The sequence below is a fragment of the Mirounga angustirostris genome, unplaced genomic scaffold, assembly GCF_029215605.1.
Source record: "Mirounga angustirostris isolate CCGP_5_RB_7025 unplaced genomic scaffold, mMirAng1.0.hap1 SCAF_2, whole genome shotgun sequence".
Classification (NCBI taxonomy): Eukaryota; Metazoa; Chordata; class Mammalia; order Carnivora; family Phocidae; genus Mirounga; species Mirounga angustirostris.
The window spans coordinates 159,002,888-159,027,289 of NW_026991710.1; the positions used below are offsets into that span (position 1 = coordinate 159,002,888).

The following is a 24,402-nucleotide window of genomic DNA, read 5'->3' on the forward strand; positions in this document are numbered from 1 at the left end:
CCTGTCATCTGTCTGAGGCATGTGTCGTGCTGTCAGAGCGAAGGACAGGGGGGCTATGTGGATTTAGCAAAGGAGGGCAGAGAGATGAGGACAGCAGCTGGTCAACCCTGAGAGGCTCCTGACAGTCACAGATTCCTTGAAGAGAACTTGAGATGCTTATCCTCACCTAAAACATCAGGAAATTTTCAGAGATTAGGAAACATGATCCATAGCCAACAAGTCGAGTAGTGAAGCTAGAAATTAAATTTTTTGTGAACTGAAGCCAGGTCTGAATGAAAGGAAAGTCCGCGCACTCTGAACCACTTCCCTACTGTATGGAGGCATAAAATACACACCCTGGCTCCCCAAGGAGGTCTGGAAAACCCTGCAGGTCTCTAGGCGGTCTTTTCAATTTTTTTTAAGACTTTTTTAAAGTAATCTCTACACCCAACACGGGGCTCAACCGTACAACCTGAGATCAAGAGTCTCACGTGCTACCGCCTGAGCCAGCTAAGCGCCCCAGCTCTTCCCAATTTCTATCAGCCGCAACAAGCACCCCAAATCCAGGCATAACATGCGCTGAAGACCTGTGCAGGGCCCTCCACCCCCCCAGGTACACCTTAGAGGCCAGCCTGTGTTACAGGATGCCTTCTTAATAAAACAAACAATGGTTCCCACTTCAGCTTTATTTCTCAAATTTATCTGCAGCAACCTCAAAACATTCAGAACAAACACAAAATTACCCCAAATGTGAGATACCCCACAGAACTTTAGCGGCATTACCTGATGGGCATTCATGTCAAAGTCAGCATTTACAAAACATTTGTTCTTCGCCAACCCCGTGGCCCCTTGGCCCCTCGGTGTGGCTGGTCCAGCCTCAAGTGCTTGAGTAGATTCATGGAGCAGAACCTGCTGCCTGATCTAACATTCAGGACATGACCCACCCCCCCAGAGCACCTAAAAACAACTGCAGGGCAGGAAGAAGTCCTGGTCCAGGGATCTTAGAGTTGCTAAGACACTTCAAATCCAAATGACCCTGGCCTTTTGGCAGACACAAAAGGGAAGCTTTCTTTTTTCTTTAGCTACCAGTTATTCTTAGGAAAAAAAAAAAAGTTTACAAGAGCTTCTTTGGAGGAAAGAAAGGAGAGAGGAAGAGAACACATACAGCTCTTGATACAGCTGGACGGTGAAGCTGAGCAGGGGTCCTCACGGTGTGGGCCCGGCTACAGGATGAAGCCCCATCTATTAAGGCTGTGGAAATGGGCGGGGCCCTGAGTGGGCCCCTCCAGTCCTTCCAGGGAGCCAAGCCAGCTGCCCTCAAGGACACCTTCCAGAAGCAGTAAGAGAAGCACACAGGGCAGGACATGAAAACAAGCTGGAAAGAGACAAAGGTTCGAATGTGCTCCTGGCTCAGAGGACCAGGCTCTCCCACTCAAGAGAAGCTGGAGTCTCTCCAACTCCTTTGTTCACTTGGCCTGGGTTCAAAGAAGTAAATTATTTTAGTGCCTTTAGGTCTGCGTCCAAGGTGCCAGACCCAACCCTCCTGGGGGGGGGAAGTAAAAAACCCAAGAGAAAGTTAGCGAGAGATGCTTGGCTTTCAGACCCTCTGTGAAATTTCAGGTCTCCTTACCATCTTGGGGCCTCCTAAATCAGAAAATCAGAATCTCACCTGCATGCCATCCCTTCTCTTGGTTCAGAAGTATCTCATCCTCAAAGTGGCACTTCTGTGCCGGGGACATAATTTCACTGTTGTATGTACCACGCTGTCGGTTTTCTGGGCCCACCTCCCCTGTCAGAGAGGAGCGAACACAGACTTCCCTCCCTGGTGACCAAGCAGCAACTAACTCTTCTTACTCGATCCAGAGGCTGGACCTCAGGCCCCGAGGGGCCTCCAAACATCCACTCCCTTCCCTGGCCACCAGCTGGTCAGGTGGCCCACCGTGCTCACTCAGATCTGTCTGAGCTGAGGAGTGAAACAGGGCCGACTGAATGCTCCAGAGACAACTATTTCCGAGGCCACTGGTAAGCCACAGGAAATGGATGAAAGATGTCTGTAAGCACACCTACTTGGGCCTATTCTGTGCCCCCTCAAAGGATGGGTTATGTGGGAACACAATGAATTATATATAAAGCTAGAACTCAAGCCGAGGCGTTAGTCAGCTGCAGGTTGAAGGGTAGCCATCAGGGCAAGGGCAGTCTCAACTGGGTTTTTACAAAGCACTTTACCTAAAATTGAGAAAAGGTTGATTGTCCCTACCAAAGCAAGGGAGCAAGAATAACCGTGGGGGCTGGAGGGGTGGAAGAGGGGGTGTGGGTGGGGGGTGGGGGAAGGGGAGGCCACAGTGATCAGACATGATGGCTCCCAGAACCCTTGGCCCCACTATCGGTGGGCCTCAGTGAATCACCCTAAGCTTTCCTCTCAACTGTCTGCTTTCCCACCTAAAATCCAAAGGATGGCAAAAGAGGTGTCTGGTTCTCTAATGTTGCTCTTGGGGACAGACAGCAGGGGCTCTCTGAGGTACCTGTGACCTCAGGACAGCCAGGGCTCCAGGGCTGTGAGCACCACTGCCCCAACTAACCAGAAGGCAATTCCCCACCCCTCTGGGGGTTCTTTCCTGGTCAAGAGTTCACTTCTGTAGAACACCTTCCAAAAGACTTGTCTCACTCTAGTCTCCATCCCCACTGCATTCCAACACTGGGACCCAGTCAGCCCAATAGGACTGTCTCCCCAGGGGACACTCCCCATTAAGGGTTAACTACTGAGGGGTAAACATATGCAGACAGCTCCAGGGGAGTCAAGGGGGCAACATTCCTGGCCTCCATTATAAAACCCTGAAACTTGAGAGGGGAGGGGGAGGAGGTCTTGAGGAATCCAGAACCCTGGGCCCAAGAACCAGAGGAACTGCTGGCTTCGGTGGCAGCAGGACTACTGGACCCGGTGTGAGAAGGCCAATTTGCAGCGACTGCACGCAACGCACTGATCTCATTACGTCTGTTTCCTTAGTTCCCGAAAGAGGAAAAGAAACATGCAAACTTTTCTGAGTATTAAGAAAGATACAGTATGTTGAAACATTATATGAAAATAAAGACTTCTGAGTTTAGATGGAGAACTGAAATGGTATTCACAATTTCCCTTCCCTTAAATCATTAACATTTGAGTAAAACATTAGCCAAAAAAAAGGCACCACCAGCAAGCAAACAAGGAGAGGGGCATACTGTAATACAGTAACTTCAAAACCAGAGGCAGGTGAAGAAATGCAGGAGGCACCACTCATGGCTCATCTCCTAGGCCAGGCCCAGCCCTCATAGCCAGAGCCAGGAGAGCGGAGCCAGAATTCTCACTGACCTCCCCCCAAAATGCAGAGGCCTACAGCCGCCAATTCCTTTTCCTCTTCAATTAAGGAGTAGTGGGAAAAGCTGCTGGGAAAACAGGTGACACTGGAACAAGAACAATGAGTGACTCTCCTTTGAGGGAAATCGGGGCTCCAAGGCCACAGACTGAATTGGGGAAATGATCCACTTCCAGTGAGTATTCCTCCCCCTCCAACAGAAGTGGAACACACCTCCTAGATCTGTAGGCTGAGCCCCGCCACAGGGCTGCTACCAAACCCAAAATCTGGGACAGATCCATCTCACCCACCTCAGCCCCACTCGCACACTGGTGCAGGCTACAGAAAACAGGTCTTATTTTAGAGCCGACAGCGCCCAACAGCACTAGCGTGAACGGGATGAGAACAGCAGGCACACCAAGCAAAAGACAAAGATGTCAACCCAAAGTAAAACATAACTCCAGAGAAGCAATTCTTCCCAACCGCTTCACCTAACTGCAGAATAATGTAATTAGAACATTAATGCAATAAAACCAGAGCTCAAAGATGAAATTACAAAACAAAATGAGATCAAAGGGGATGCAGGCTTCCTAAAAAAAGAACAAAACAACATCACTAAAGAGCCAATAAATAAATTATAATGAACAGAGAACAAATTTCTGCCAGTAACTTAAAATAGAAATACTGACAAAGGAGGGTCTGAGATAACCACAGTGAATGTAGACAGAAAAGACAGATTAAAACATGTAATGAGGGGGGCGCCTGGGTGGCTCAGTAGGTTAAGCATCTGCCTTCGGCTCAGGTCGTGATTTCAGGGTCCTGGGATCGAACGCACAGCCCCACATCGGGCTCCCTGTTCAGTGGGGAGCCTGCTTCTCCCTCTCCCTCTGCCTCTTCCCCTGCTTGTGCTCTCTCCCTCTTGCTCTCAAAATAAATAAATGCCTTTTACGAAGATGGCGCCAAAGACTAAGAAAGAAGCCCCTGCCCCTCCCAAAGCTGAAGCCAAAGCAAAGGCTTTGAAAGCCAAGAAAGCGGTGCTGAAAGGCGTCCACAGTCACAAAAAAAAGAAGATCCGCACGTCACCTACATTCCGATGACCCAAGACACTGCGTCTGCGGAGGCAGCCCAAATATCCTCGAAAGAGCGCCCCCAGGAGAAACAAGCTTGATCGCTATGCCATCATCAAGTTCCCCCTGACTACTGAGTCAGGCATGAAGAAAATAGAAGACAACAACACGCTTGTGTTCATTGTGGATGTCAAGGCCAATAAGCACCAGATCAAACAGGCTGTGAAGAAGCTCTATGACATTGACATGGCCAAGGTCAACACCTTGATCAGGCCTGATGGAGAGAAGGCGGCATATGTTCGACTGGCTCCTGACTATGATGCTTTGGATGTTGCCAAAAAAATTGGAATCATCTAAACTGAGTCCAGCTGGCTAAATCTAAATATAAATTTTTCCACCAAAAATAAATAAATAAATAAATAAATAAATAAATAAATAAATAAATAAATAAATATCTTAAAAAAAAAAACAAAACACGTAATCAGGGACGCCTGGCTAGCTCAGTGGGTGCAGCTTGCAACTCTTGGTCTCAGGGTCATGAGTTCAAGCCCCAGGTTGGGTGTAGAGATTACTAAAAAAAATAAACTTTAAAAAAAAAAAATGTAATGAGAAGACAAAGGTACCAAAGATAGGATAACTGGTGTTGCTAAACTAGAGAACTCAAGACTGGACTATGAGGTATGTTCAAAGATAAAGGACACGAGATTTCCCCGAAACCATAGGAGCAAAAGAACCTAAAGACTGAATGCTGAACTTGAAAGACGTTTTCAGGCATTACAAAGAACTTTTTCCCCCAAAATATTTTATTACAAAAATTGTGAAACATATTAAAACTTCTCTTAAGTGGTAGAAAATTCAGGCTGCCCTCATCTTCCCCAGAGTAAATTCAGTATCAGAAGAAAATGCAACAGTGTTTACATCCCTGAGAGAGAGAGAGAGAGAGAGAGAGAGAGAGAAAAGAACCGGAAATACTGTTTCCAGCTGAGATGTCACACAAATCTCTTAAGGACAACAGGCGGAAATTCTCAAGCATGAAAGAGAGGCTACAGTCTCCTTCCTAGAGTGAAAAAACAGGAGAACGAAATGCAGCTAATTAATAAAGAAATAAAAATAAAGGTCTCAGGAATGCAGAAACCATGGTAAAAGAACTGATGGTAAACATTACAACCCCTCGAAAAAGAAATAATAAAAAAACCTTGGGGATTTTGGTTACAGGACAGAATCTAAGTGTTATAAAAATGGACAATTTACTACTAACAATTAGTGCAATCAAAAGATGAGACAAAAATGTGAAAATGCTAATGTCATCTCTCATAGCAGAGTCAGTAAATACTATCTAAAATGGGTAAGTAATTATAGATATGACTCACAAGGATTTTTTGAAACCTCTTTTACGAAATAATCTCTCGGCGAAAAATACATTTCTTTAAAGCTTAATAATTCCTTTAATTTTACTAGTTTCTTTTCTTTGGTTACATTCAGGGAAATTTTAAATACTTCTGTGTAAGATTATTTATTTCTCCATATGCATTTATCTATGAGTAAGCTGGAAGATTATCCAAAATAGTATTCACCTAAGTCATGAGGACTATTTGAGTGGTGGGATTTGGAGTATTTGTTTGTTTTTTTTTTACTTCAACTCACTGATGTGTCCCAATGGGAGGTGGGCGTAGGGTAATACACGAAAACATGGGTGGTTATTTTTATAGTCAAGGAGTTAGGGAGAACTCTCTAAGTATGGCACAAAACCTACAGCCTGTAAAAGCAATGATCAGTACATCTGGACTACAAGAACTGCGCAGTGTTCTATAAATTAGTATACTTCCAGTATTCATGCTCAAACTAATAATGATACAGTCATCTGTGTAAGTACTAACAGACCCAGTGAGAAAACCAGTAGCCTCACAGCCTGGTCCTCAGGTAAATACCGCCTACTGGCTTTCTGGAGTTCCAAAGAATTTTGAGAACAACTACCCAGTCTGCGGCCCTCTCCACCCACCAAATGAACCGAGTCCAAGAAACCACTCTCCTCTGGGGCAAGCTGAAACCCCCTCCAGTGCAAACACTGCAGCTTAAAAGCCAGACCTCCCCCTCACCCAAGAGGCCCAGGTCTCAACGGGCCCATTCTTCTGTCCCCTCTGGGCTTTTGCTCTCTTACACACCCTAAAAGGATGTCTTCTCTCTTCCCAGCTCCCACTCCCAGAACCTTAGCCTCAAGCTTTGGCTCAACCAAAGGCCACCCAGGGTAGGAGATTTCTGCAAACAGTGCAGGAGTTCTGCTGGGGTGTGGGGGAAGGAGGAGGGTGGTGTTACCTAGAGGTGGTGGCCATTTACTTTCCCCAGAAAACCCCATCGCTGGGAGGGGCAGGATGAGAAAACTTAAATTAAAAAAAAAAAAAAAAAAAAATCACTGGGGACTCAGAAGCAGGGAACAAAATTAGAACCAGCAGCCTGCTGCTCATTGAGTAATATTTACTGAGCCCCCACTGTGTGCCTATGGGAGGGAGATTGAGAAAGGCAGAGCCTGGTGTCAGGGAAGGCCCAACACAGACAGTTGGGGAGGGGGGAAGCTGGCAGCTTGACTTAGCCACCTGCGGAGCCCTGAGTGAGGGAAATGACAGCCAGGCCCAGGGGCTGGACCAGGGGAGAGAAGGAGTACATTTGCCAGGCTTCAACATTCAGGCGGAGCCTGGACTTGACAAAGCAGAGGAGTCTTCCAAAACTAACTGAGTGAGTCAGGCGGCCTGGTGAGTAGCAGCCAGTCAGGGCTTCCCCACCAGAGGCCAGGGCAAGAGTCACTGCTGTTCTCATCATTCATCCATCACCACTTCCCAGACACTCCATTGCAAAATTTTGACCTATTGTCCCTTAAGTCCACTCCTGTTTGTCAGACCACGGGGCCCAACATGTGGCTTAGGAAACCTAGTGCTCACATCCACCACTTACGTCACCTGCTTGAAGCAAAACTCCCGGACTTGTTATTCAAGGTCCAATAAATAAGAAAATGTATGATCTAGCAGCTAAATCATCAGACAGCAGGAAAATTTGGGCAGATCTGGGTTCAAATTTGGGGCCTATCACTAACTTACCATGTGCCCCCCAGCACAATGAAGCTACGAAATGTCCAACCTCACAAGGGCACCCTGATAAAAGCTTAAGGGTCGTAGCCATGTGCACTTTAGGTCTGTTCCTTCTGTTCCATCCCCAAAGCTCTCAGGCCAATCCATTCACCTGGAGCTGACTCCTGCCTATTCTCAGAAGGCAGCTCAATGGGGGCACCTGGGTGGCTCAGTCGGTTAAGCATTTGACTTCAGCTCAGGTCATGATCTCAGGGTCCTGGGATCAAGCCCTGTGTCGGGCTCCCCGTTCAGCACAGAGTCGGCTTGTCCCTCTCCCGCTGCTTTCTCTCAAATAAATAAATAAAATCTTAAGAAAAAGAAAGCAGCTCAATGATCTCTTCTTCCAGGAAGCCTTCTTGGACCACTCTTTGGGCACTCTTCTCCAACTACTTTGGACTCCTCATTATCTGGTCTCCCAGGGATCCCTCCCAACAGATTTTTGTTCCTTTATCTCTCCCCAGAACACAGTGCCCAGACCCATGCTGGGCACAACAAGGAAGGAGAAGCAGCAAATTTCTGCTGGAAGATGTGAAGTCTAACGTCCCTTCTAAAATGTTTGCCTGCTTTGCCCCCACAGCTTCATGAGGAACAGGGAGCTCAGTGCCCCCCTTCCAGAGACATTCTGCCCCCCCCCAACCTGGGGCCTTCACACATTATCTGAGGTTGGCGGCCAACACCACTTATTATTTTCTTTCTCTCTAGACTAACCCATCCCCATTTGTTCAATTTCATTTATAGTCATTGAACTAAAAGCTAGCTAGCTACACCTACCAGACTTTTAAAAACTGAGCCCAGGAGTTCATTTATTCAACAAATATTCATTGCACACTGACTTCATACCAGGAATAATGCTAGGTACTGAGGATACCTAGCAGCTGTCCTCACAGAGCAGGGAAAGCAAACAATTCAACAACCGACAATAACAATAATCACAAGGGTCATCGTGTTGTTCAGGGTTCACTTAGGCAATTTAATGGCTTGGAGAAACATGGGAAGAGCTGAAGAAACCTACAGCACACTGCAGACTGAGGAGCTTCTCCCCAGAATCACAGTGCAGAGATGTACATCAGGTAGTATGGCATCAAGAAGCTGCCTGCTCCAGAATGATGTCGCCCCTGCCATGATCTACACCAGCCAAATGGATGTCCTGGGGTCCACCGTGAGGAAGAGGATACCCATCCATTTAAGACTGGATCGCGTGCCGCTCATCAGCAAATCCAAGTCACAGTGGGAATTTTAGTGCAAGGATGCCTGGCAAGTTTTTGATTCTTTTTTAGTAGGTTGGACCATAATTATCCAAAGTTGTGTGCTTGATAGTTAAAGGAAGCACTGTGAATAAACACACGGGGAAAACAGGAGTAAACCACAGGGTGGCCTTGGCATGGATGCCTGGTGACTAAGTCTGTGCCACCCGCCATAGATCATGACAAGGGGGAGTACAGAAAGCTATGGGGAACACAGTGGGGCAATCAAATCTAGCATCAGAGGAGGCCTCCAAAGAGAACATTATTTTAGCAGAGACATGAAGGGCATGTAAAAGTGGGCCAGGTAAAGGTCAAGGGAGTGGGGGTGGGGTGGAATGTTCTAGAATGTAGCTGCAAAGATGGTGCATATGAGACCTTCCAGGTCCAGTGGGGCCAAGGCAGTAGTCCAGGAGGCCACATTAAAGTGGGTGGACTTCATTTTCAGTAACGATGTGATCCAATTTGTGGTTTTATTTTTTTTTTTTAAGATGTATTTATTTATTTATTTATTTGACAGAGAGAGACACAGCAAGAGAGGGAACACAAGCAGGGGGAGTGGGAGAAGGAGAAGCAGGCTTCCCGCAAAGCAGAGAGCCCGATGCGGGGCTTGATCCCAGGACTCCGGCATCATGACCTGAGCCGAAGGCAGATGCCCGACGACTAAGCCACCCAGGCGCCCCTCAATGTGTGGTTTTAGTGTACCAGTCTGGCTACAGTCCGGAGAACGGAACTGAGGTGGTCAAGCACTGAAACTGGGAGACCAGGAGGCTCTCTCTTGTCTGGGTGGGAGAACACAGCACTCAGTTTGTTCGCAAAAGCAAGGCTTCTTTCTCCTTGCTTCAACCCAGCCTGGGGTGCTTCCCCTGCCCCTGAAGCTGCTGGCCGCATAGTTTCCCATTAAAAAACTGAATAGGGTCCTCTCTAGCAGCTAACAGGGAGGAACAAGGCACATTATTGTCCTCATCACCAAAAGTATCAGAGTGAGTTCAAAAAGACCAGCCTACCTCCCACCATCATTTCCTAAATCAGGCTGAAACAAGTCTGCTCAGCTGTCCTGCTGTCACAGGAGGGTCTGGCTTCTAGTAGAGAGAGGTTCACTGCACCAGGGAAACAAAGTATGCTTCTGCTGGCTGTAGCTCAGAGGCTTATAAAGGCTCAGTGTCTGGGAAGGGCCACCTCACCTCCGAGAGGGAGCCTGAGGCTCAGAGGATAATTCTTACCCATTTTGGGAAGAAGATAGCATAAGAGACTTCTAGTCAGGGTGGCGAATTCTGTCCACAGTGTTGCTCCCAGCCTTAAGCCAGCTCAAGTCCCTGACTCCTCCTCAGAGACTCTGGCCATGCCAATCTCTACAGCTGAGATGCCGAACTGTGTGATAATTTTTCTAGAAAAGTGGTTCTCAAAGTGTGGTCCTTGCACCAGCAGCATCATCGGGTCACCTGGGAACTTGGAAGTGCAAATTCTCAGCAGCACCCAAACCCAGTGAATCAGAAACTCTGGGGTGGGGCCCAGCAATCTGTTTAAAGAAACCCTTCAGGTGACCTCAATGCATCCTAAAGTCTGAGGACCACTGCTCTCCGTGGAAGATCTAAAGCTTTTGTTAGATTTCCAGATTTATTCACCGAAGAGGGCAACCCCTTCTTGCCCAGCAACTGCTCCTGCATGTGACTGGAGGCTTCATCTGGGGCCTTAGATTTCTCAGTGGCCTTCACTCTCAGGAGTCATTCTCAGGAGAGTCATAAATGAGCCCTATTCTCACAAGACAGAGGGTTATTGGGGAAAGAAATAAAAAGCCCATATTTCCAAATTGGGGAAAGTGGCAGGAAAGGGAGGGACACTGAATGATTCAGGACACTCCTGAATCATAATTCCTCCATTTTCCCTCCCACTGTCCAAACTGCCCAAATGGCTCATCACTGACCCAAGCCAAGGTTACTGGCAGTCACCATCTGATTATTGAGGCAAAAGGCTTTCCCACATCCTGCTTCCTCACTGTGGGCCTCACCTCGTGACCAGAGCACCCCTCTTCCTACCATTCCTGAAGAGAAACCAGTGTCGCCCATAGCTTCATGCTGTATCTTCTTACACACTCCCTTCCCTCCCTTGCACCATGCCATCCTACCTCCTGATAAAATGATACCTTCCAGCACTCTCTTCCACCCAACAGCAAGCTCAGTCCCTCCGCCTGTAGTTAAGAGTCCCTGCAACTAGACCCTATCGCTTTCACCATCACCTGCCTTTATTCTCTGGCCTGGACCCTGCTTTCTACCCAGAATGCTCCGCCCACACCCCACTTCACCCCTGCACCTCCTGTCCCTGCAACCCACAGGCTAGAAGTCTGATTAACATCTGTTAGAAATGCCTGTCAGAAAGTCTGCATGTGTTTCAAGCACTCTCTCCACAAGGTATGAAGGTCCTGGATGTGAAGGAAAAACAAAAAAAAGGAAGACCTGCAGGCAAAGCCCCATCTCTTACCTACCCCAAATCCTCCCTAGCACAGGTCCCACAGCGGGGAAGCACCCTCATCTTCCTTGGGCTCCCACCACTCCTGTCTCAACTGTATCCTGTCCTAGAAGGCCAGGCCGGTTCTAGCACTTTCGACTACCTTCCCAGGTTGCTTCATAACAGTCCTACGTTGGTAGAACCTAGATAAGTACTTGCTGCATGAATACGTAAATACAAATGCATATGTACTCAGATATACCCCCACCTTTTCTACAGATTACAGAATGGCTGGGGTAGACTTCACTGAAGATGCCCCACTTTCAGCCCTGGGGTCAAGGGCAGGAGCAGACGAGTGTCTTTCCAAAGCCCCCTCTGTAAAGGGGCAAAGGGAGAGCATGAGGACCCGACCCTTTGCCCTCCCAATAGTCCCTTCTCTGCCAGAGTTCTAGAGGCTATCAAGAGCACACAGATGGAGTCCAGAGCAAAGGCAATCAGGTTTCTGGCTCCTATTACACTCAGATACAGACCAGGGCTGACAAAAGAACTGCAAAAAGCTCCCCTTCCCCAGGTTAAAACACCCTCAAGGCTGTGGGTGCGCAGCAGTCTGGACCATCAGGTGTGGAAGTGACTTCCCTAACACAACTACTCATGCAAGTATTTCCACTTCCCTACCTCCTATAAACTCCTTGCCTATTAAGAAGGGATCAACATTCTTTTTTTTTTTTTAAAGATTTTATTTATTTATTTGAGACAGAGAGAATGAGAGAGAGCACATGAGAGGGGGGAGGGTCAGAGGCAGAAGCAGGCTCCCTGCCGAGCAGGGAGCCCGATGCGGGACTCGATCCAGGGACTCCAGGATCATGACCTGAGCTGAAGGCAGTCGCTTAACCAACTGAGCCACCCAGGCGCCCCGGGATCAACATTCTGACCAGGCTTAATGGTTTACCCCCTCTCCAGCGAACCCAAACCCAAACCCCAAGCCTGAGGGGCAACTGGATTACCCCCTGGTAAGGGTTTCTGATTTTAGCTTGTAACTCAGACGTGCTGTAGTTTGGGTGACTTTCCACTCCAAACAGAGAGAGAAAAAAGAGTAATTCTAGGAAAGCACTACTCACGGTAGCTCAAACCTTGGAGGCAACCCCCAAAACCCATCAGCAGGAGTGGATGAATAAACAAACCAATTCTCACAATTGAATAGTATACAAAAGTGAATCAACCACATTGACATTAACACGGAGTGTACAAGATGTTACTAAAAACTGCCTTGTGAATGCCTCTCATTCTTCAAGACCTCTTCTCCAGGAAGGTTGGGAAGGACTGTCTGAATCTGAAGACACCATACCATAAACTCCCTGAGGACAAGAGCCCATTCCGGTTTTCCTCGTAAAGCTGATGCGGCATAGGGAATGTGAGTGGAGATGGTGAAATGAAATGAAACTTCTTAACCAGCCTTCCAGATTCCACTGGGGACCTACCCCCATACCGTCAGTCCTTTCTCTATTTTTAAAGTACAACATACATGCACGTAAAGTGCCCAAATCTGAAATGCACAGTTCAGTGAAGTCATCCTTTTAAAGTACAAATCTGATCACAGCACGTTCTTTGCTTTAAACCCTCTGATGGCTTTCCAGTACAAGTGGAATAAAACCTAGACTCCCTTCCCTGGCCTAAAACTCACTATGTCATCTGGCCCTTGCCAACCACACTGACATTTTTTAGCCTTCTCACTCACTAGGATCCAGCCACTCTGGCCTTGTTTCTGTCCCTTTAACATATCATGTGCATTCTGACCTCAGCGTCTTTGCACTTAACTGTTACCTCTGTGTAGAGCGCTTTTCCCTTAGATCTTCATAGGTCTCAGTTCAAATGTCACCTCCTCAAAGGTGGATGCCCATGTGGTTCATAAGGGGAAAAAAAAAGCTCACTTCCAGTCATCCAGAATCCCAACACGCTGTTTTATTTTCTTCTTACTGTATGTCACTATCTAAAATAGTCTTCTTGGGGCGCCTGGGTGGCTCAGTGGGTTAAGCGTCTGCCTTTGGCTCAGGTCATGATCTCAGGGTTCTGGGATCGAGCCCCATGTGGTCAGGCTCCCTGCTCAGCAGGGAGTCTGCTTCTCCCTCTCCCTCTGTTCCTCCCCTCTGCTCATGCTCTCTCAAATAAATAAATAAAATCTTTAACAAAACAAATAAAATAGTCTTCTTTCTCTTGTTTTGATTACATATTTATTTTGTCTCTTACTACCATGATGTAAACTCCACAGTAGTGGAGACTTAAGGTCTATGACCCTCAAAGAACCTGAAGAAATGAGTGGTTGGCACCAAGTCAGCCACCAAAGAATACCTGCTGAATGAAAGTGTTAATTTTCCACTGCCCATTTTCACAGTGCCAGACAGTTTAGAATTGTGTTGTTCTTGAGCCTCTATCCACAGGTGAACTGTTAGCAACCTTAGGGACCTGACCCCTTCTTCTGTAGCTTAAATAGAGCTGAAAAGACCCCCAGGGAGCCAGAAGGTTGTCTGGAGCTGGAATATAAAACATCAGGCAGAGAAACCAAAGAGAAACCTAAGCTGCAGCAGGGGATCCATGAGCAAGGTGGTGGGAGAGAAGCAGACGCAAGGAGGCAGCCTCCCTTCCCTGAAACCCCAAAGACGACAAATGTCCCGAGGATGGGCAACCATCTGATAATTCTGCCGAAAATAACATGTGAACTTTTCCCCATGGCAGAGGAAGAAAAGGAAAGCAAACCCCACAAGTACAGGCTGTTTCTAGAATTTCTCAGCTGCTCATGGAAACTCTGAGTCTCAGCCCAGTTGCATACAACCTCTCAAAGTGCCAACTGCACACATCCTGAAATGCAGGGGGAGGGGCTCTGTGAGCGGCTGCCAAGAGGGAGTGGTGTGAGAATAGTCAAGGTCACAGGCATAATCTGGCCAGCAGAGCTGTGCACACACCTCCGTTTGCCCATGGTCAAGGCCTCTGCCGTGGGAGGCATCCCCACACAGTGTCTGCTGGATGTGGGGGGTGGCTGAGGAGGGAGGAGCAGGAACTGGGACATAATCTCTGTTCCTACGGCTGGTCAGGTTGCTCCAGAGGCCACTTTGGCTAGTGGCCCAAGTCTGGGGGAGTGGGTGACTTTGTACTTTTTGCACCTTTCTGGGAAAGGTGATGAGAACAGTCGTGGCTTGCAGCCCCTGGAAACTAACCAGGGACCTGGTATCCTGAGAATCTAATCTGCCTGGCCTCTCAAATGGAACGTCTCCAACAACAGAGAAAAATGGTCAGCACTGAAATATTCACATGCCAATCAATGTCACCTGGGCCTGGGATGGCTGAGCACAGGACATGCCATCCGTGGGCAGGGGGAGAGAAAGAAAGAGGCAGTAAGGGATTTCAGGGCCTTACACCTCTGGCTCATCTCCTGGAGGAAAAACAGGGCCACCTTCCCCAGGCCAACATGGCTCCACCTCGCCCCAAACCTCACGTACTCTGTGCTCTAAGAAAATGAGAGTCTGTGGGGCTGGCTGGGAGCCCTCTGGTTTCCAGGAAAGGATGAGAGTACTCAACAGTCAGCTTGCTCCCCGTGATTTACAGGGCTTTCTTGACTAGCAGGACACATACATACCCCACCCCTTTTCCCCACAAATCAACCTTTTAGGCTTCCAGTAAAAAAGTGAGAAAAAAAACAGCTGTTGGGTCTTCCCTCCTCACCCTCCCTTTGGGAGGGCAGCTCAGAAATCCTGGGGCCAGGGAGGTAGTGGTGGGAAAGGCCTTTCAGGGGAGTGGGCTGCCTCCTCCTTCAACTTCCACCTGGCAGCAAGGCACGCAGGAGAGGCCCTAAAGGGTCAAGGAGGTCTCTGCAGAAAGAAAGGATCAGTGAGATCCAGGAGCAAGTTGCCTGGGGGCCAGTCCTGTCCCCACAGCGGCGGTCAACAAACAGTTATTAAGAACTTACTCTAGGGGCACCTGGGTGGCTCAGTCATTAAGCGTCTGCCTTCGGCTCAGGTCAGGATCCCAGGGTCCTGGAATCGAGCCCTGCATCGGGCTCCGTGCTCAGCGGGAAGCCTGCTTCTCCCTCTCCCACTCCCCTTGCTTGTGTTCCCCCTCTCTCTGTCAAATAAATAAATAAAATCTTAAGAAAAAAAAAAAAAGAACTTACTCTAGGGGCTCCTGGGTGGCTCAGTCGGTTAAAGGACTGACTTATCTCAGCTCAGGCTCAGGTCACGATCTCAGGGTTATGAGATTAAGCCCCACGTGGTTGAGCTCCAAGCTCAGTGGGGAGTCTGCTTGAGATTCTTTCTCCCTCTGCAGCCCCCTCTCTAAAATAAATAATAAATCTTAAAAACAAACAAACAAACAAAACTGGGGCACCTGGGTGGCTCAGTTGGTTAAGCATCTGCCTTCATGATCCCAGTGTCCTGAAATCAAGCCCTGCATCCGGCTCCCTGCTCAGTGGGGAGGCTGTTTCTCCCTCTTCCTCTGCCACTCCCCACCTCTACCCCACTTGTACTCTCTCAAATAAAATCTTTAAAAAAAAAAAAAAATTACTCCACCATCTGCTAAATCATCCTTCTGAAGGTTTAACTAATTTAATACTCCAACTATCTGCGTATAAGAATGCCTGCTTCAGGGAGCCTGGGTAGCTCAGTTGGTTACATATCCAACTCTTGATTTCAGCTCAGGTCATGATCTCAGGGTTGTGAGATGGAATGAGCCCTGTGTTGGTTCCGAGCTGGGTGTGGAGCCTGCTTGAGATTCTCCCTCTCTGCCCCTCCCCGCTCACACATGCATTCTCTTAAAAAGAAAAAAAGGCCCGTTTCATAAGATTCTCACCAATGTTGACTATTAAAATAGTATTCCATCTGGGGCGCCTGGGTGGCTCAGTCGTTAAGCATCTGCCTTTGGCTCAGGTCATGATCTCAGGGTCCTGGGATCGAGCCCCGCATTGGGCTCCCTGCTCTGCGGGAAGCCTGCTTCTCCCTCTCCCCCTCCCCCTGCTTGTGTTCCCTCTCTCGCTGTGTCTGTCAAATAAATAAATAAAATCTTTAAACTAAAATAGTATTCCGTCTTTGTCAAATAGGTTAAAAATCATTCAATTCTTTTAATTTGCATTTCTCATATTAGCAGTGTGGCTAAACATATTTTCGGGTTTATTAACATTTCTATTTCTTCTTTCACACACTGTTACTCTCCTTTGCCCATTTTTGCTGAAATTATTCATTCATCTTTGTTCTTATTGGTGTATGTAGGAGTTCATTGTATGGTAAAAATATTAACCTCTTCGGGTGCCGGGTGGCTCAGTCGTTAAGCGTCTGCCTTCGGCTCGGGTCATGATCCCAGGTCGAGCCCCACATCAGGCTCCCTGCTCAGCGGGAAGTCTGCTTCTCCCTCTCCCACTCCCCCTGCTTCTGTTCCTGCTCTCGCTCTCTCTCTCTCTGTCAAATAAATTAATTAATTAAATTTAAAAAAAATTAACCTCTTGTCACATGTTACAAATACCTTCCTAATTAATCATTTGTCTCTTAATTTTGTTAATTGGTATTACTGACAAATTTTTTAAATAGAGGCAAAGTAAATATATCACACACTTCCTTTAAGGTTACTGCTTTAAGTAGCATGCTTGGAAAATCCTTCCCCACCCAGAAATTATAGAAATATGTATCTTTATTTTCTTGCACTTAAATATTTTAAATCTCTCATCTAGAATTTTTTTTTTTTTAAGATTTTATCTATTTGACAGAGAGAGAGAGAGAGAGAGAGCACAAGCAGGAGGAGCGGCAGAGGCAGAGGGAGAAACAGGCTCCCTGCCAAGCGAAGAGCCTGACTCGGGGCTTGATCCCAGGACCCTGGGATCATGACCTGAGCCGAAGGCAGACGCTTAACCGACTGAGCCACCCAAGAGTCCTCTCATCTAGAATTTGATTTGGTACAGTGTAAGAAAGAGAATCTAACTTTTAATGAAATACTCAATTATCCCAATATTGTTTAATAAAGTCTATTTTCTTTATAAACTTCAAGTGTAGAGTCTATAAAAGATAAGAAACGGAGGTAAAGTCAAATATATCCTTTGCACAGGTGGCTACTCCAGCTAACAAAATGTGGGTGCCGTGGATTTCTTCTCCTCCTTCCTGCTCAGAGGTATAGGCTGGCGAGTAACAACTACAACAAAGTCCTACCTACAGAGGATGGCACAGCAGAAAGATACATGGACAGCCTGGGACCCTACAGGCATCACCGAGCAGGAGCATGGGCCTCACACAGCTAACTGCCAGATGCTTTACGTGTTATTTGCCAAACCAGCATTGGTTGGACTCTGTCATTTGCCCTAAACATCCCTGTAACTCATCCACGATCCTTTCTTCCTCAATTTTACAGTAAGAATTGCTCAGATTTATTGTTGACTGCTAGGCACCACAGTTAAGCAATTTCTTTTCATCCTTGTTTAATTTTCTCAACAACCTTCATTTCGAGGGGCGCCTGGGGTGGCCCAGTCGGTTAAGCATCTGCCTTCAGCTCAAGTCATGATCCTGGGGTCCTGGAATTGAGTCCCGCATCAGGCTCCCTGCTCAGCGGGGAGTCTGCTTCTCCCTCTGCCCTTCACCCCGCTCACTCTCTCTCAAAAACAAAAAAACAAAACAAAAACAACCTTCATTTCGATAGAGTCTACAGGACTTCCCTATAATTGTAAAAGTTTCAATGAGGGCACCCGGGTGGCTCAGTTGTTAAGCATCTGCCTTCAGCTCAGGTCGTGATCCCAGGGTCCTGGGATCGAGCCCCGCATCGGGCTCCCTGCTCCGCGGGAAGCCTGCTTCTCCCTCTCCCACTCCCCCTGCTTGTGTTCCTGCTCTCACTATCTCTCTCTCTGTCAAATAAATAAATAAAATCTTTAAAAAAAAAAAGTTTCAATGATACCTTGTTGGAGTAGGAAAAGACAGTGCATGAAATGCACACATCAATGAGACAACTATTTTGGAAACATTAAAATAAAACAAAAGCACCATAAAATTGTATCATCTTCCTTTTACAGATAAGGATACTGAGGCTAAAAATACTTGATCAAAATCAGACCGCAACTAGTCAGAAATAGTATCATTATTTGCTAAATTCCTACATATATTTAGGTATGGTTTTGGATGTTTCTATTTTGTTCCATTCACCTATCCTGTGCCAATGTCACCATTCCCGCACCCCCCCCCCCCCGCCCCGGTAAAGCGAGTCTGACTTCACTACTTTCTTCTTTAAATTGTTTTTGGCAATTCTTATATATTTATTCTTTCAGAAAAAACTTTTTAAGGTCTCCTGTCAAGTCCCAATACTTCCCTTGGGGAATTCATCCTATGGAAATCACGTTGATTTCGATCTATCGAGTGCTGACTGTTCTGGGCACAGGAAATAGAGCAATAAACAAAAACAAAAATCCTTACCCTCAGAGCATGCATTCTTGTAGCACTCATAACAGTAAAAAGTTGTAAGCCATCTAAATGCACCATAGGGGTGCCTGGCTGGCTCAGTGGGAAGAGCAAGCAACTCTTGATCTCAGGGTCTTAAGTCTGAGCCCCACGTTGGGTATAAAAATGGTTTAAAAATAAAATCTTAGGGGCGCCTGAGTGGTTCAGTCAGTTGAACATCTGATTCTTGGTTTCAGCTCAGGTCATGATCTCAAGTTCATGGGACTGAACTCCACTTTAGACTCCATGCTCAGCGCGGAGTCTGCTCAAGATTCTCTCTCCCTCCCTCCACTCATGTTCACATGTCCTCACTCTCTCTCATATAAATATAAAAATCCTTAAAATAAATAAATAAATGTACAATAGAAGGTAACTGCTAGAGTAAGGTAATCCATATAACAAAATATGTATAGTTTGAGCACAGAGATTAGGAGCTTTGGCTCTGGGTAAGAAAGACCAGTGTGAATCCTCAATCTGCATTTACAAGCTTCAAGGCTTGGGCCAAGGAGACTTATTTTCCTTATATAGAAAAACAAAGCCTGCTAATGGTCCCTCCTAAAGAACAGGTAAATGAGATACTAAATATAAATACAGTGCCAACACACCGTAACTGTTCAATAAATATTATTCGGGGGAAGATTAACCCAGAAAGATGTTCGTGATATGGTAAGTGAAAAAAAAAGAGCCTATAAAACTGAAGGCACAGCAGACCATCTTTCCTTAAGTTGTATACATTCACAGAAAAAGACTAAAAATTCATAATTGTTATCTCTTGATGATGGGGTTTAATGGTTACTTCTGTTATCCTTTTATTCATCTGCATTTTCTAAAATGAACATGTATTACTTTAAGAAGTTAACTGTAGACTCCAGTTAGGAAATGGGAAAGGCTTAATGATGACCGAGTGGGAAGGCTTTTCCCTCCCCCTTTTAAAGATCTTCACTTAAGAATCTGGAGGTGGGGGCGCTTGGGTGGCTCAGTTGGTTAAGCGACTGCCTTCGGCTCGGGTCATGATCCCGGGGTCCTGGGATCGAGTCCCACATCGGGCTCTCCCTGCTCTGCGGGGAGCCTGCTTCTCCCTCTGCCTCTGCCTGCCACTCCCCTGCTTGTGCCCTCTCTCTCTGTCAAATAAATAAATAAAATCTTTAAAAAAAAAAAAGAAGAATCTGGAGGTGGGGGGCGCCTGGGTGGCTCAGTCGTTAGGCATCTGCCATTGGCTCAGGTCATGATCCCAGGGTCCTGGGATGGAGCCCCGCGTCAGTCTCCCTGCTCAGCAGGAAGCCTGCTTCTCCCTCTCCCACTCCCCCTGCTTGTGTTCCCTCTCTCGCTGTGTCAAATAAATAAAATCTTAAAAAACAAAAAACAAAAAAACAAGAATCTGGAGATGGACTGCAGTCCTCATCTGCCCTGGGCTGGACTACTTTTGTGCATGGTTCCTAACCTGGCCACTCCAGTGAGCAGGGCCTCACCTCAGTTCTCCTGGATCAGAGCTTGAGGAGATCCACGTATCTGTACATCTAGTTCTGAGAGATCAACCGGACTCTAGTTTGGGGTACTGGTCTGACATTTCAGGACTGCTGGACTGGACAAGACTAGCTATTAACATTCTGTGATTTATCTAAACTCTCTGAAGTCAGATCACCCCTCCCCCTACTAAATGGGTCCCACCATGTCTGCCTTGCCCATCCTACAGGGAAACTAGTGCTCAGTGAGAGCTCCATACACATGCAAGTTGTTGGTACTGTAAAGTGTCTGGATCCCAAGCATGAAGGACCTGTGAGGCAAGTTTTCCAATTTCTACTTGGTTCTCAGATCTGTGTCAACATGAGGGGAGCAGGCAGGCTGAGGTTGGGCCCCTTCCTCAATAGCAAAGCCTGCTTTCTGTCTTCAGTCTAAAAAGAAGCCTCCCTTTTTCTTTTGCAGCTCTGTGAATGACAGTCTCTACAGGACATTTCCCGCATCCTGAGTGTAGTGAGTTGAAAAATATCCCCCAAATCCATGTCTACCCAAAACTTCAGAATGTGACTTTATTTGGAAATAGGGTCTTTGCAGATATAATTCGTTAAGGATCTTGAGATGAAATCATCCTGCATTTACGGTGGGCCATAAATCTAATGACTGGTATCTTTACAAGATAAAGGAGAGGGAGATTTGGACAGAGGGACACAGAGAAGGATATTTGAAGATAGAGGCAGAGATTGGAGTGAGCCAAGGAACACCTGGAGCCAACAGAAGCTGTTAGAGGCAAGGAAGGATTCTCCCCTGAGCCTTTGGAGGGAGTATCGGACTGCTGACACCTTGATTTCGAAATTCAGCCTCCAGAACTGTGAGAGGATACATTGCTATTGTTTCAAGGTACGCAGTTTGTGATAAATTTGCTAAGGCAGCCATGGGAAACTAATACTTTGGTGCTGGAATTAAGGCCTGATCATTTTTATTTAGGGTTCTCTTGCTATGGCTGGCAGAATTCTAAGATGAACCCCATGACCTTGTGTGTGGGCAGGACCTGTAAATATGAGATATCACTCCTGTTACTATGTTACATTATCTGGCAAAAGGGATTTTGCTGGTGTTAGCTGACCAAATTCGTTGACCTTAAGATAGAGAAATTACCTTATGTGACTAGAACTAATCAGGTGAGCCCCTGAAAGAGACAGGCTCTTCCTGGCAAAAGGGATTTTGCTGCTGGGGCGCCTGGGTGGCTCAGTTGGTTAAGCGGCTGCCTTTGGCTCAGGTCATGATCCTGGAGTCCCTGGATCGAGTCCCGCATCGGGCTCCCTGCTCGGCAGGGAGTCTGCTTCTCCCTCTGACCCTCCCCCCTCTCATGTGTTCTCTCTCATTCTCTCTCTCTCAAATAAATAAATAAATAAATCTTTAAAAAAAAAAAAAAGGGATTTTGCTGGTGTTAGCTGACCAAATTCGTTGACCTTAAGATAGAGAAATTACCTTATGTGACTAGAACTAATCAGGTGAGCCCTTGAAAGAGACAGGCTCTTCCTGGCAAAAGGGATTTGAGGCATAAAAGGATTCACCATGGGAGAAAGAGTAATTTTTCCACTGTGGAAGTCTAGCAGACACCAGTTGGACCAAATGATCCAAGAAAACACCACCAGTAATAAGACATATTGACATCATGAATGCCTTGATAGGATGCTCTGAAAAGGATGCAACATGATTTTTTTGATATTCTCGCCCAAAATGCACAACCCCATTGTAAGAAGGAAAGACAGAGGAACTGTTAGAAACTAGAGATCCCTGCAACGTGGGATCCTGGAACAGAAAAACGGCATTAGCGAAAATACTGGTCAAATTTCAAGAAGACCTGCAGTTTAGTTAATATTTGCCAATGTTGATTTCCTGTTTTTGATAATTGTACTACAGGGTGAGGGATATGATGGAACTCTGCTATATTTTTTTGCAAGTTTTCTTTAAGTCTAAAATTAGTTCAAAATGAAAAGTTTAAAAGGAAATGGCTGCCTAAGTTATTATAGAGCCATAAGGCAGACTAAATGCTTCAGGAGAGGGGCACCTGGGTGGCTCAGTTGGTTAAGCATCCGCCTTCGGTTCAGGTCATGGTCCTAGGGTGCTGGGATCGAGCCCCGCATCGGGCTCCCTGCTCTGCGGGAAGCCTGCTTCTCCCTCTCCCACTCCCCTTGCTTGTGTTCCCTTTCTCGCTGTGTCTCTCTCTGTCAAATAAATAAAATCTTAAAAAAAAAAAAAATGCTTCAGGAGAAATTTTGATGCCAGCATAAGGGGGAATAAATACCCAATTGTATCATGAAAAATAATTACGAGGAAATAGGCAATTTGTGAACAGGGCCACAGGATTACAGTCTTTTTCTCCAATACTTCGTTATTCTCTTCTTTACAGTAAGTATGCATTACTTTTTTTTTTTTTTAAAGATTTTATTTATTCATTTGAGACACAGAGAGAGAGAGCATGAGCAGGGAGAGAAGCAGAGGGAGAGGGAGAAGCAGGCTCCCCACTGAGCCAGGAGCCTGATGTGGGGCTCGATCCCAGGACCCTGGGATCATGACCTGAGCCGAAGGCAGACGCTTAACCATCTGAGCCACCCAGGCGCCCAGTATGCGATACTTTTGATAATCAGAAAAAAATAAACCTTCAGGGGCACCTGGGCTGCTCAGTCAGTTGAGCGGCTGCCTTCGGCTTGGGTCGTGATCTCCGGGTCCTGGGGGGTCCTGGGATCAAGCCCCGCATCAGGCTCCCTGCTCAGCTGGGGAGTCTGCTTCTCCCTCTCCCTCGGCCCCTCCTCCTGCTTGTGCTGTCTCTGTGTGTCTCTCCCTCAAATGAGTAAATAAAATCTTCAAAATTAAAAAATTTTTAAAAAATAAATAAAATTTTCAAAAGTACCAAACAGTTGCTTGGGGATGCTGTGGAATAGAATTACTCACGAAGTTCCTGGAAAAGGCTTTTAAGGTAGAGAGCGCGGTGTTAAGATGGGATAGAAAGGTGTTCCCTGCCTCTGAGGGTTAAGAGGGGGCAGGAGGAGGTAGCAGTTTAAGCGGACTGGTGCAAAAGATCTAGATTTGGAGGCACAGAGTTGTTCTAGATAAGAGCAAGCTGGACCCCAAGACAGAGGGCTGCTGAAACAGAACAGTTAAGTCTGACATGGAAACAGCTAAGGTTCTCAGAGTATCAGTACCTTAGGCCCCAGAGCCCTTCAAAACCTCTGGGTCCAACCTAAATTTCCAGGCATGCCTGTCACCTGCCCTTCCCTGTATCAGCTATCAGCCTCTAGCCTATGCTGATCATCCCTGCCCAAGGATCATCCATCCTTGTGCTTCCTCACCAGGACTCCTCTTCCTGCTTTCCTTTCTTCATAGCTTTCAAAGTTTGGCTTAATTCCACCTCCAGGAAGCCTTCCCAGACCACTCCTGCCCTAAGCACTTCACCTTCTTCCAGCCTGCTTAAGTATCTCACCCGCTTCACTCAACTGCCGCTAAGCGAACCCACAAGATAGCGCGTAACCTTCCACATGTCCTCAGTGCATCTTCAGCCCAGAGACCAGGTTTGCCTGTCTTCACTGGGCAGAAGCTCTCAGCTGAGCTCCACTGGCTTGGTCCCCACCTCAGTACATCTTCCAGCAAATCACCTCTCTGCTGTCACCAGCAGAGGTCACATTTAGCAAGTCTGCTGTGCCTATGCCCAGACCTCTTTATACTAGTTCTATTTGTTTTTGTGGTTATAATTTAATTAAACAGTAACTGAAATGCAGGTGCAGAAAGAAAAAGGTTTGGTTTCTATGAAAATTAAGTGCTCTAGAACAGCAATTCTGAAATTCTGGTCTTAGAGGACACCTGGGGCCACTGAGACTGTTTCAGGAGGTCTATCAGGTAAAAACTATTTTCATTGTAATATTAAGATGTTAAAAGCCTTTTCCCTCTCATTTTTCAGAGGCTACATGAAGTGTGGTGAATACAGTAGTCTTGAGCTTTGTAAAGATTTCTAAGGTAGAAGTTTAGGATATAAATATGTGTGTTCGGAGATTAACTCAGTTTGTTCTCAAGACTTCAACTGAGGGCGCCTGGGTGCTTCAGTGGATTGAGCACCTGCCTTCAGCCCAGGTCATGATGCAAGTCCCACATCGGGCTCCCTGCTCAGCAGGGAGCCTGCTTCTCCCTCTCCCTCTTCTGCTCCCCCACTTGGTCTCTATCTCTCAAAGAAATAAATAAAATCTTAAAAAAAAAAAAAGACTTCAACTGAGTCTTTACCAGCAAACTTACATTATACCTATTACAGTCTCTGCTAG

The 24,402-nt window shown here is 46.6% G+C and overlaps 1 protein-coding gene and 1 pseudogene across 1 annotated transcript in view; one reads left to right on the forward strand and one right to left on the reverse strand.

Moving 5' to 3' along the window:
- Nucleotides 1-24,402, reverse strand: part of SLC39A14 (solute carrier family 39 member 14) — a 48,000-nt gene that overhangs the window by 17,742 nt on the left and 5,856 nt on the right. The window lies entirely within an intron of this gene.
- LOC123848018 (large ribosomal subunit protein uL23-like) lies at nucleotides 4,259-4,775 on the forward strand (annotated as a pseudogene).